The 14,912-nt window shown below is 36.9% G+C and overlaps 1 protein-coding gene across 1 annotated transcript in view; it reads left to right on the top strand.

The window, feature by feature from the left end:
• LOC105262173 (M-phase inducer phosphatase) overlaps window positions 1-14,912 on the top strand; it is a 532,660-nt gene that overhangs the window by 427,984 nt on the left and 89,764 nt on the right. The gene's annotated exons all lie outside the window — the stretch shown is intronic.

The following is a 14,912-nucleotide window of genomic DNA, read 5'->3' as shown; positions in this document are numbered from 1 at the left end:
TGTAATTTTTAGTATGTTTCCGATCCTTAAATAAAAATTCACTTGCACCAAGACCTCTCTCAAATTTTCTGGGTATTACCTCTTGTAATCGTAAATTACAATTTGGTAATATTTGTACTTTTTTTCTTTCTTTTTAATCAAATATTCCAAAGTCCTGCCTCTTACCAACCCCTTATCCTTTTGTACCTTGCATTACTTTTTGTACTCATAAAGTGGTAAAATCCTAGAAATCAGGCTTGTTTTATCTCTCTACCAAAAGTGAGGCTATTGAATTTTTTAAAAGTTCTAACTCTTATCGATCACTTAATAATGTTGAACCTTTTAGTACCTTATAGAAATTTTCGTAACCTTAAATAACATTTTCCAAAAATCCAGGCATATTTCATCCATTTAACCAAAAGTAGCCCTCAAATAATTTCCACATAATCTTACAATTTGGCATTATTTTGTACCTTTTAGTATTTTTCATGCTCTCTTATGACGGATATTTCAAAATCCTGGCTTTTCTCAACTTTCGTTCAAAAGTCCAAAGTTCTAACTCAAACCGATCCTTGAATAGCAAAGTCGTTCTATTTTGTCCCATTAATTACATTTTGTACCCTTAAGATACAAAGCACCAAATATTTTACTTTCAAAATTGAAGCTCTTATCAATCGTTCAATAATATTTGGTACCATTTTCTATTTTTTGGTACTCTATTTAGTTTTTTTTTTGGTACCCTTAAATTTTCCACATTTTGGATGTTTCCCACTTTACCCAAAAAGTGACCCTCATGCAAAATGTCAGTTTTAGTTCTTATCTGTCGCTTATTAACAGTTTTGTACGGTGTTGTCACTTGTAACATTTTTGTACTCTTTACCGATTTTTCCCGAGCCAGAATTCAATCAATGTTACAGCTTTTGCATATCATTCAATAAAAATAGTGGACCAATAGTGTCTCTCATCAAAAACATCTAACTCTTACTCTTATCAACCTAGAATACAAATTGTACCATTACTCCTTTTCGTACCCATAAAGTTTCCAAAATTTTGCGGAATTTTTCCTCTTCATCCAAAAAAATGTCTCTCATGCTAAAGGTCTCATAGTATCAATGTTGAATCGTTTTGCAACTTTTTGTACCCTTTAAGCCAATTTTTAGCTTTTACCAAGCGTTCAATACAAGGAGGGTAACTCTTCTGGCAAAAGGGAAAAATACCCTTGACACTTTTAAAACTTATACAGGGTAAAATAAAAAAAACTGCAACAAAGCCTAACGCCATCATTTTTACATTTTTTAAATTTTATTGAATGAAAACAAAAAATGTCGGAAATAGCATCAAATTTTAGAATAAATTTAAATTTGTTCGAATTGGTCAACTTTGGCACAAATTATGGCCTTAAAACGGCTAATGAAACCGTCACACGCTGGACCATCCCGGCGAAGCGCTTGCTTGAGGTGATCGACACTTTGGTATTTTTTAGTGCCAACCTTGCTTTTCAAAATACTCCAGACACAATGGTCCAATGGATTGGTATCCGGAGATTTTGGTGGCCTTTGTGCGCTGGAAATGAAGGGAGGAACCTCTTTTTGTAACCATTTTGTGACGCGTGCTGATTATGATGGTGCTGAGTCCTGTTGGAATGTCTATGGTCTGCGCTCAAAATGTTTGCGTGCCCAAGGCTTTAATACAACCTCCAGAATATTTAATACACCCTCTAGAATATTTCCGCGATAATATTTGCATTTATTCAGATGCCACGGTCAATTAATACGAGCGGAGAGCAAACATCGGCTGTTTTGGCGGCCCACACCATCACCATGACCGGTGCTTGAGTTCTGGTGGCCAACCGAAGGTGCACATTTTCAGCTGACCTCTTTAGCAAGTAAACACGATAATTTTGTTTGTTCACAAACGGCTGGACAACGAATGTTTCCTCATCGGAGATCGGAGAAAACCAAATTCGGTTGTTCACCACTTTCGGCCAAGCGAAGCAACTCTTTAGCTCTTTTGAGTCTATTTTCTTTCCGTTGCGGTGTAAGTTCTTGCACTTTTCGGAATTTCAATGTCTTTACCCCGAGTTCATTTTTCAATATTTGCCGAATGAAATATTGCGATATGTTCATCTCACGAGCCATTTTTCGGCCACTGCGACGCGGGTTTCGACCAAGTCGCTTCTTTGCTTTTCGAACCATTTCTGCTGATGCTGCTGTTTTCTTCCGTCCACTTCCTTGAAGTCGGGCTACGCTACCAGTATCACGGTAACAAGCGATGGTACGAGACACAAAAAATTAATTATCATTTAAATGCTGGAGTGTTCTAACTATGGCCACTGGGGGTTTTCCAGCCAAATATAAAGAAATTGAATTCCATCACGAATAACCTTTTTTCTGGAAAATTCTCAACAAAATGCTTTTGTACGCCTGTAAACAATATAACGAGCTGTCACTGGAATCATTTTAACAGCTGTCGGATGAGTGGCTTAGAAATGACAGCAGTCTGAAGTTGCTTGCAGTTTTTTCATCTCACCCTGTACATGAAATTTTAGAAAAGTACTATCTCGTACCCTCGAAATATGGCATTTAAAATGCAGCAGTATTTTAATCCTTTGCAATAAAGAGACGAACAATTTTAACGGTCAATCTCCTACCGATCCGAAAATAACAATGTACCATTTAGTACCATAAATGTTCGAATTTTAAAAAATCAATAAATAATTGTTTGACGATATACATATATACAATATTGAGATTACATACTGTTATATACACATATGTTTTATGTCACAGAGAGAATTATATCTACACTTGAACTTCTGTAATGTCGGATTCTCAAATGATCTTCATCGTCTGAACCACCATACATATAAACAATACATATATGTGCACCTACATACATATAACACATGGAACGTCTGTGGGGCTATGTATGATCTCCATACACAACATTATTGTATTGAATGAATACAAATGTAAAGGACTCAAATTTGGAGTACCACAGTGGTGCTGGTTCAGCGAAAAAAAGGCAAATGCCGAAGCTCCATGAAGTCGTGAAATAAACTTGCTATGAACTTTAAAATTGTAGGTCAATATTTCTCCTTCTTCTTTTTCGTCCTCTTCTCTTATTTGTGTTATGTTTTGCAAATAGTTTCCAAAATTTCAAAATACCCGAGCAATACAATTGGGCCTTCAACATTGTTTCATCCTTGCAAGTTTCAATTCCAATTCCAAATTCAACTTCATTTTGATTATTTATCCACGACAAAGTGGGATGCTGATGTTGCACCAAATCCCATTTAATAATTTATACATTGTTGTAGAATGGAGACGGACCAACACAAAAGAGAGGAGGCTCCAAGGAACGAACGAAACAAAACAAAGAAAACCAAAACTTTGAAAAAAAAAATTCCTTGGAAATCGATTGAGGTTTTGTTCCATCGCCACAACAACAACGAAAAAAGCATTTACAACCAACAGCAAACCAAAAGATGCCGACAAATATGGGCGAGCGAACACGAACGAACATCATCATATGTGGAGGCCGGGACAGAGTGTTAAAAACCGTATCAAAACAAGCCACGCAAAATGTTGCTGCTTTTTTTGTTTTATTTTATTGCATTTCGAATGAGAATATAATTGTGGTCGTAACAATGAGCCTTCTCGGCAAGTAGTAGAGTTTTGCACAAAGAAGTAATCAATGTTGGGTGAGTGGGGCAAACAGTGGTTCCAGACACACTTCGCGGAGTCATTGCTTTTTGAACCTGGATAACGCTTTGGGACTAAATTTAATTTTTTTTTTCAATAATTACGGGCCGAAATCCGGCCAATAGCGAGAGTCGATCTAACCAAGGAAGACACGTCTATCGGCGTTTTAAAATTTTGTAACGCAAAGTAACCAAAATAGAGGGAGCAAGTGCCACCCTCTTCCACATTTTGGAGATTTTCGGATAGTAACCCAAAAATAGAGGTAGTAAGTGTCCCCCTCTTCCACGCTTTGGAAATTTTCGGATTTAGATTCCTCGAAATCCGTGCATTTTAGGTATGTAGTGTCTTCCGCAATATTGCAGATAAACATAAGAGCGAAAACAAAGAGGTCTCTTTGGTCCTTTTCTTAAAATATGGTTAAAAATTCTCTTTAAACGGGATCGTAGCATGTTAGCAAAATATTCTACAAAATTATTTGTAATATAATACTTCCATAGGTCCGAGAAAACGTCAGAGGTCTAAATCTTACCTAAGCGCCAGGAATTCATAGACAGGGTGGGATGAAAAAACTACAACCAACTTCAGACTGCTCTCATTTCTAAGGCACTCACCCGACATCTGTTAAAATTATTCCAGCGACAGCTCATTATATTGTTTACAAGCGTACAAAAGCATTTTGGTGAGAATTTTCCAAAAAAAAAGTTATACGCGATACAATTCAAGCGTGATAGTGTGATTTCTTTGCACTTGGCTGGAAAACCACAAGTGGCTATCATTAGAGCACTCCAGCATTTAAATGTGAATAAATCTCTTGGGTCTCGTACCATCGCTCGTTACCGTGATACTGGTAGCGTAGCCCGACCTCAAGGAAGTGGACGGAAGAAAACAGCAACATCAGCAGAAATGGTTCGAAAAGTAATGAAGCGACAAAATGACTCTTGAGCTGAACATATCGCAATATTCCATTCGGCAAATATTGAAAAATAAGCTCGGGGTAAAGCCACTGAAATTCCAAAAAGTGCAAGAACATACAGCGCAACAGAAAGAAAATAGACTCAAAAGTGCTAAAGAGTTGCTTCTCTTGGACGAAAGTGGTGAACTGCCGAATTTGGTTTTCTCCGATGAGAAAACATTCATTGTTTGTGTGTTTGTTTTCTCTTTCGAGACGAGCTTAGTTATCTGAAATTTGCAGTGAAAAGGAAAGCCAGATAGACACTATCACACACTCACCACTATGCGACGCGTTTCGCCGTTCGTTAAGCGGCTCATCAGGCATATTTGGTGTGGATGATGGCTTACAAGGGCCGCTCTCTGGAAAGTATTATATATTTCGAACTTTTTGCAAATTAGCATATGCGAATTATGCACTAGAAACTCTCCAAGTTCGTGTTTACTTGCCAAAGACGTCAGCTGAAAATGTGCACCTTCGGTTGGCCACCAGAACCCAAGCGCCGGCCATAGTGATGGTGTGGGCCGCCATAACACCCGATGGTTGCTCTCCGCTCGTATTAATCGACTGTGTCATCGGAATAAATGCCGAATATTATCGCGAAAATATTCTGGAGGGTGTATTAACGCCTTGGGCGAAAGCGAAAACATTTTGGCCGCAGACCTTGGAGATTCCAACAGGACTCAGCACCATCGGACTCAGCACTCGCCAACCAAGAATGGTTACAAAATGAGGTTCCTCGTTTCATTTCCAGCGCAAAATGGCCACCAAAATCTCCGGATACCAATCCGTTGGACTATTGTGTCTGGAGTATTTTGGAAAGTAAGGTTCGCACTAAAAAATACCAAAGTGTCGATCATCACGAGCAAGCGCTTCGCCGGGAATGGGCCAAAATACCGCAGAGCAACATTCAGGTAACGTGTGACGGTTTCATTGGCCGTTGGAGGCCATGATTCGTGCCAAAGATGACCAATTAGAACAAATCTAAACGTATACTAAAATTTGATGCTACTTCCGACATATTTTGCTTTCATTCAACAAAATTAAAAAAAAATATAAAAATTATGGCTTTTGGCTTTATTGAAATTTTTTTATCTCACCCTGTAGTACCATTCAGTACTTTTCGTACTATTATAGTACACATTTTCGAAACTACCTTCATATGTCCAAACTACTCATGAACGGCGACCGTAATGCCAAATTGGAGATTTCTAGGACTATATGTTCATCCCAAAACCAAGTTGTACCAAATATAGTACTGTTTAGTACTATATTTGCACATGTAGTACACATTTCCATAACCACCTGTTTATCACAAACCAACCACTAACAGAGACCCTAATACAACATTTCAAAATTCCAGCTTCATCCATTCACACTAAACGAAGACTGTTCCAAATTTAGTACCATTTAGTACTATTGGCACACTTAATACACATTTCCAAAACCGCCTCCATATATCAAACTTACTTTCCCTGACCTTGATTCTCATAACAAATTTCATGTTTTTAGCTCTATCTAAATGGTACCATTTTAGAAGTTCTGTAACATTTTAGAAATTTTCCTAAATTAAAAGGTCAGATTTGCAATAACCCTTTTGTACATCTATCCTGCACCACTGACTCTCATTCCAAAGAACAGAATTCCAGCTCCATCCAATTCAGTACACATAAACACGAATTTCCAAAGCAATCCCACAGCAACCCCATTTCAAAATTTTACCATTTCATCCCTGTTGGTTCGACCAACTATAAAGTGTACTTTATATAGTCCACTTCAGACCATATTAGAAATTTCCACAACTACTTACATATCCCAATCCTACACTCCGACAGTAATCTTTTTTTCAGGATACCTGGTCTTTTTTTCACCCAAATACAAATTATGCCACATTTAATACCATTTGGTACACTTGAGTACACATTTTCATAACTACCTACATCATACAGTCCAATAGAAATCTTATTTTTAAATTTCAGGATTTTATTTCCAATGGTTCCTCTAAAATCTAAATTGTTCCAAATTTAGTACTGTTTAGTACAGATGAGTACTAATTTCCAAAACTCCCTACATTTTTCAATCCTAGAAGGCAATAGTAAGCAATCTTTTTCCAAATTCTCCCAAAATTTAAGTTGTACCAAATGTTGTACTATTTAGTGCACTTAAGTACGAATTTCCAAAACTACCTCAGTATCTCAGTCCTACAATGTAATAGTAATCTTATTTCTAAATTTCACACACCCAGCTCTATCGGTTCACCCAAATCGAAATTGTATTAAATTTAGTACGATTTAGTACTTTTCGGCCTATATGTACACATTTTGAAAATTACCTCCAAATTCCAATCCTACATTCCGCCAATAATGTTGATTTCAAATTTCACTCATTCCCACTCCATCCGTTCCACCAACTTCATATTGTACTAAATTTAGTACCCTTTAGTACATCGGCTCATTCCAATATTTATATCAACACAAGATCTGTTGTGGCGATGGGATACATCGGTCCACTCCTTCTGGTACCTCCCCAAAAAATAATGTTAATTTCAAATTTCAGGTTTCCAACTCCATCCGTTCCCCCAAATTCAATTTTGTACTAAATTTAGTACCCTTTATTGTTTTTCGTATACATGAGTACACACTTCCAAAACTACCTCATTACAATCCTCAACCTTGATTCCCATTCCAAATTTCAACGAAATGTTACCAAATGTAGTACGTTTTGGTACATTTCGTTCACTTATGGTTCGAATTTCTAAAAACCTTTTGGCACACTTATAATACACTCCATACATTATGTATACACTTCATCAGTGAGCCTGATTCAAATTTAAGAGTTCTAGCTCTACTGGTTCCTAAAATACAAAGGGTACCATATTTAATACCTTTTAATACTTTTCGTACCGTTCTAGTACGAATTTCCAAAAACCCAGCCTTATCTGACCCCTTCGGACCAAGAGCTCTCAAGATATATATTCCCTTGATTCTCATTTCGAATTCCAAGTTTTTTTTTGTCTCTAAAAGTTCACATCCGACAAAATGGTACGTCGTGTAGTACGTTTTGGTACTTTTCTTTCACTTATAGTGCGAATTTCCAAAAACCCTTTGGTACATCTATCATACATGCCATCAGGGGGCCAAATATAAGAGTTTCAGCTCTACTGCTTCCTCAAATACAAAGAGTACCATATTTAGTACCTTTTAACACTTTTCGTACTATTCTAGTACGGATTTCCAAAAGCCTAGCTTTAGCTGACACAGTCAGACCACGAGTGACCCTCACCCATCATTTTAAGATTCTAGCTTCAGCCGTTTCGTGTGGGCGTTTATAAATCGTTAAGTCTGTCAATTGGCCACCTTCTGCTAACTCCCCCACAAAGGGTCAAAGTTTCGAATAACCAAAACGATCATTAAATCCGAAATAAGCATCCGGTTCTCTTCATATCTCACACATCCCGCTATTTCTACAACTAATCTGCTATAAAGATGGAATGTATCGGTTCACTTCTTCTGGTACGTCACCCACAAAGGATCAAAATTTCGAATATCCATGAAGCTCATAAAACAGGAATTTACATCCGATTCCATTCAAACTTGGTACATCTCAATATTGCCATCAACTCAAATGCAAAGGGGGGTACCATATTTAGTTCCTTTTAATACTTCTCGTACCGTTCTAGTACGAATTTCCAAAAAACCACTCTTATCTGACCGCTTCAGACCAAGAGTGATCCTCACCCAAAATGTGAGCTGTTTCGTGTGGGCGTTGATGAATCGTTAAGTCAATCAATTGGCCACCTTCTGGTAACTCCCCCACAAAGGGTCTAAGTTTCGAATAACCAAAACGATCATTAAATCCGAAATAAGCATACGGTTCTCTTCATATTTCACATATCCCGCTATTTCTACAATTAATCTGCTGTAAAGATGGAATGCATCGGTCCACTCCTTCTGGTACCTCCCCCACAAAGGATCAAAATTTCGAATATCCATGAAGCTTATAAAACAGGAATTTACATTTCACTACTCGTTTAGATTTATAGTTTCACTGTCCTCGCCAAAAAAATGGGAGCAAACAATCGAAGTCCACACACCACAAAGCCCTTTGGTGGACTGATTTTAATGAGTTTTTTTCTTTTTTTTTGTCATAACAGCAGCATCTCCATTGCCATCGTCACCAGCCATGCCATCTCATCACTAACCATGGTTGTTGTTGCTGTTATAGTTGTTGTTATTGCCTCGCATTCATTTTCATTGAAACAAGAACAACATTTACACTTAACGTCATCATTAACATCATCACGGTAATCATCAAGATCCTCATCAGTTTCGATTGGATTGCATCGTTATCAGCGGCCACAGCTACAAGGGTCACGCCAAAGGGTATCCCATAATTTTTGCAGCACCACAAAAGGGAGATAGAGAGAGACTGGGACGAAAAGGGGCAAAGGAAGTGGAGCTCATATGTAGCCATAGCTGGTGGAGTGGATAGGAGGAGGAGAGGATCCCCTGCCCATTGAGTAAAAATGAATGAAGTTTATTTTACACTTTGCTTGCAGCTCCAATTAATGACAACGACGACGACGGCGGCAATGACGATGCTTCTGCATTGTAGCTGCGTAGCTTTGCTGCGATCCCTTTTTTCCCTGGTGGTCGTTCGTTCGCTTAACTCATACAAATGCTGGGTAAGACGTTTGGGGGCGAACGGCAAACGAATGATGGATTCATTCTCAACAAATATGTGCACAAATTATTGTAATTTTGTTTGCATTTTTGTTTCGCATTTTTTGCCGTTGTTGTTGTTACTGGTGTTGTCGTTGTTCTCATTTCTTTTTTTGGTATTTTTTATTTGCGGTATTCATGTTTGAGTGGCCCGTTTGTGTAAAAGCGTCGCGTCGCCCCGTCGTAATCATGTCTGTAATGTGTATTTAACAAATAACTGCCAATTGACGTTTCCAGTAATCATTTCCGTTCCGTTTTGTTTTCTTTGGAGTTATTTTTGCATCGCTGCCTGAAAATCGCCGACAGTTTTTAATGAACTTCATTGGCTAAATGGTGGTGGTAGCTTGGAACAATCGCTGTTCGGCTCCTCCGCTTGTAATGGTGAGCAGCAGCAGATTGTCGTAGTCGAAGTCATGAATTGCTTGCGAAAAAATTAAATGCAAAGTTGTTGTTTTTTTGTTTGCATTGTTGTAAAAAAACGCATTGTTGTAGGGAATATTGGTCCCTTTGCCGGGGACTGCGATTTCTGTTGGCAGAACAACCTCTCCGGAGTAATGAGTGTTAATTGACTTTTTGTGTCGTTTGTGTGAAGTGTCACCGAGGAGTTTAAATATTTGCTTTAGATGGTTTGTCTAGGGACCGTTTTGTTAGATATTCCCGCAAGGCAGTGGAGTTCTGAGTTCTTTGTTTGAAAATAACCTTCCTTAGAAAAACTTAGAATTTGTAGAATTTTTTTTTTCACAGATTGATAACGAAATTTGATCTAGAAAATGTCATCCTTTAATAAATTAATCAAAGAGTTAAGTATGACCGGAGTTTGTGGAAGTAGCAGTAAAAAACTTAAACGCATAATTTTAACTTGTAATTTGCATTTCGAATATAATTTTCATAAAATCTATTGTGTCTAGATGTATAGTTAACACTGAGATATGTTGTAAAAATTTGTGTAAAATATTTCTTCTTCGGACACCTTCTGTCTAAAACGAAATTTTATGTTACTTTAATGCCTCAACTTGGGAAAAATGCATCCGAAATCTATGAAGTATTTTTTCGAACATTTTTTTTTTTTTTGATATACATTAAAAATTTTCCTTGGCGACTTATAATTAATTTTGATGAGGAACATTTTTGATATTGACGTCATCCTCCTAAATTTATGTTTTGTGGGAGATTTGTACCGAAAGTCACATAAATTGCAGATTTAAACCTGAAATGTGTTTTTTTACCCTCCACCACACATAGTCTCATCAAAATAATAAATTTTAGACCTATTCTATATTCTAGAATATGTAGGTCTATATTCTTGATCAGCGTTAAATTCTAAGACCCAGTTCATCTGTCCGGCTGTTGAAATCACGCCAGAGTCAAAACGAATTAAGATAAGCTATAATTTTACACAGATCAGTCTTTTATCTGCAGGCAGGTCAAGTTCGAAGATTGACTATATCGGTCCACGATATCGCATAGCCGACATATAACGTTACCACCCGACATTCGCTATTTAGATGATTTCACCCACATTTTTTCAATGGAATTGTCTTAAAGCCCACAAAAGGAGTTCCTTCCGAGTATTTTACCCCCTGGAAGAGTATTGTATATATGGTGCCTCCCTATATTCGGTGTATTGATGATTTAAGCTACATTTTGGAATGGAATTGTTTAAAACTCCATACTAGAATTGCTTTCTAAGCACTTTACCCTCATATTTCAGTATCTCCATATATTCGGTATTTGACGATTTTAAATACAATATTTCAACGAAATTGTTTAAAAAAATTGTCTATGCAGATCCAGATTCTCGTACAGCCCCGATATAATGGTACCTCCCTATATTCGGTATTATGATAATTTTTTTCAAGTTTCGTATTTGCATATGGTAAGAGCTTATGTCAAAGTTGCCTATCCATGTTCAAAGCTCGGCCCGGCCGAACTTACTTTTTTACTTCTTCATTTTGTAAATGTGTGCATGTTATAACCTCTTGACCTTATTTTTAAATAGCAGTCAGAATTATAAAATAAAAAATAATAAAATAAAAAAAAAAAAAAAATTTAACAAAAGGCTCTTACAAAATTTGTCGCCTGGTGTACAAGAATATCCTCCTTCTACACCGAATTTTCTAAAGGGGTTTTTAACAAGAGGTGTTATTTTGATTTACATCCTCTTCTCTTTCACATTTTTTATACCCTCAGCCATAGTATGGCTAGAGAGGGTATATCTCCTTTGATACGGGCAAAAGTGCCTCATTGAAATAACGGTTTTAGTCCCTAGGTCTTTTTGGACCAAATACGTTTCAGGACATTTGAAATCGATCTAGCGATGTCCGTCCGTTTGTCTCTTTTTTACTGCACAGAAAGAGAAAAGATAATCCGATATTTGCATCAGTGCTAGGTCAGGTGCGAAAATGGAAAATATCGGTCCACTCCATCAAGTACCTCCTCCTCAAAGAGTCAAAATTTTGTAAAATGTAAACTTATAAAATATAACGAAAAAGTCCGATTGTTTTTTTTTTTTTTTTTTTGCATCTCTCAATATTTCTGCCAATACAAGGTCTGGTGTGAAGATGGTCCACTTCGGTCCACTCCTTCTCGCATCTTTCCCACAAAAGGGTCAACATTTTGAATATTCATAATGCTCATAAAATACGAAATTAACATACGATTCCATTCAGGCTTGGCATATCACAATATCTCTAACAACACAATATCTGTTTAAAAGATGATAGGGATCGGACCACTCCTTCTGGTTCATCCCCCACAAAAGGGTCAAAGTTTTGAATAAACAAAACGATTATAAAATCCGAAATAAGCATCCGGTTCTCTTCATATTTCACACATCCCATTTTTTCTACTAACACAAGATCTGCTGTGAAGATGGGATATATCGGTCTACTCCTTCTGGTACCTCCTCCACAAAGGGTCCAAATTTTGAATATCCCTGAAGATCATAAAAAGCGAAATTAACATTCTATTCCATTCAGACTTGGTACATCTCAATATTTCCATCAACACAAGATAACTTATAATAGTGGTAGAGAGAGAACCATTTCTTCTGTTACCTCCCCCACAAAGGGTCAAAGTATTGAAGAACCAAAATGATTATAAAATTCGAAATAAGCATTCGTTTCTCATTATATTTCTCACATGCCATTATTTCTACGAACACAAGACCTGCTGTGAAAATGGGATATATCGGTCCACTCCTTCTGGTACCTCTCCCACAAAGGATCAAAATTTTGAATAGCAATGAAGCTCATAAAACACAGGTTTCAATATTTTGAAAAACAAAACGCTCGAAAACAGCGAAATAAGCATACAACTCTCACCAAATTCCACACATACAGGGGGAGATAAAAAAAAACTGCAACAATGTCAAACGCCATAATTTTTACATTATTTTTATGGCCGGCGCTTGAATTCTGGTGGCCAACCGAAGGTGCACATTTTCAGCTGACCTCTTTGGCAAGTAAACATGATCATTTTGTTTGTTTACAAACTGTCGGACAACGAATGTTTTCTTATCGGAAAAAACCAAATTCGGCAGTACACCACTTTCGGCCAAGCGAAGCAAGTCTCCAGCTCTTTTGGGTCTATTTTTTTTCTGTTGCGTTGTAAGTTCTTGTACTTTTTGGAATTTCAACGGCTTTAGCCCGAGCTCATTCATTTCAATATTTGCCGAATGGAATATTGCGATATGTGCAGCTCACGATCCATTTTTCGGCCACTGCGACGCGGGTTTCCATCAATTCGCTTCTTTACTTTTCGAACCATTTCTGCTGATGTCGCTGTTTTCTTTCGTCCACTTTCTTGACGTCGGGCTACGCTATCAGTATCACGGTTACGAGTGATGGTACGAGACACAAAAGATTTATTCACATTTAAATGCTGGAGGGCTCTAACGATAGCCACTTGTGGTTTTCTAGCCAAATATAAAGAAATCACACTATCACGCCTAAATTCCATCACGAATAACTTTTTTTCTGGAAAATTCTCAGAAAAATGCTTTTGTACGCTTGTAAACAATATAGTGAGCTGTCACTGGAATAATTTTAACAGCTGTCGGACGAGTGGCTTAGAAATTACAGCAGTCTGAAGTTGGTTGCAGTTAATTTTTTTTCATCTCACCCTGTACAAACATTTTTACAAGCACAAGATCTGTTGTGAAGATAATGTATATCTGCGAACCCCTTCTGATACCTCACTCACAAAGGATCAACATTTTCAATACTTTTATCTGTCATAACTTGCGAAACAAATCAGCGATTCTTTACAACTTACTATATCTAAATATACCTCTCTTAACCAGAAACCTGAGATGAATATGGAATTTATGATTTCACATGAAATAGGATTTAAATGTTCGATTTTCTATTAACACGGGTTTTGAACCCTAATTTTCGGGTCAAAAATCTGGGGTCCCAAAGAAAAAAATAGTTTCTCGGAATCAGGGTAAAAATGCCTTCCTTTGGAGAATATTTCGAAAAAATATAAGAGTTTTTACTGAAATAGAGTTGGTCCATTATATTGTTATTCAGCTCCACAATATCGTGTAGCCCCCATATATCGATACCTCCCGATATTCGGCATTTTAATGATTTTAGGGGCATTATTAACCAGAATTGTTTCAAATTTCGTAATTGAAACGTCCTCTCCCCCATATAACGCATTTCCTTTGCATTTTTGGTATTTTTTTGTATTTTTCAACGATTTTTTTTTAAATTTTTCCAGGTCCTTCAAAACGGTGGGGGCGTTAATAGTTCGGCTCAGTCGAGTTTGCTGCTTTTTTACTTGTTTGAATATTGCCTTGTTCAGGCGAAGATAATGTGTTTATGAAAAATCGAAACAAGTTAGCAATTCTTTACAACTTGCTATATCTAAATATACCTCTCTTAACCAAAAACCAGAGATGAATATGGAATTTATGAATTCGCAAAAAAATGGATATAAATGTTCGATTTTCTTGTAATTTTGCCCATACCAATATTTTTGTCGGTATTATATGAATTTTGAATATGGAATACTTCGGTCGACTATATCTGGGTACCTCACGCACATTTTAACATTTTCTAAAAATTATCACATTCTCATATAAAGTTAAGGGAGTAGTCGATATAGTCCAAACCTGGCACGTAGCAATATTTATATCATATTTATTTAGGTGCGATACGAAATGGATTAAATTGACCCATTCCTTCGGAACCTTCTCCATAAGGGTCCAGAATATGAAAAATCATAAGACGAGCCTACATAAATTTGAATAATCGAACATCTGGCACATCCCAATGTTTTTATCATATTAATTTAGGTCCATTACGAAATGGACAATATTTTTACATTCCTTCGGAACCTACTTCATAGAAGGTCAACAATTTGTATAATCATAACAGAAGTCAAAATATATTTAAATAATCGAACATTGACTGAGGGTATACATCTGTCGGCAAAACCAACTGATACTTTTTAACTTGTTTTTGAATCAATCTCATTCCAAGGCTCAAGAAAGCTCAAAATCTTGAATATTAAGTACTCCCTTAAAATGTGAAATCAGTGTCCGATTCTCTG

This window comes from Musca domestica, unplaced genomic scaffold, assembly GCF_030504385.1.
Source record: "Musca domestica strain aabys unplaced genomic scaffold, Musca_domestica.polishedcontigs.V.1.1 33, whole genome shotgun sequence".
Lineage (NCBI taxonomy): Eukaryota > Metazoa > Arthropoda > Insecta > Diptera > Muscidae > Musca > Musca domestica.
This window is presented reverse-complemented; position numbering and strand designations above follow the sequence as displayed.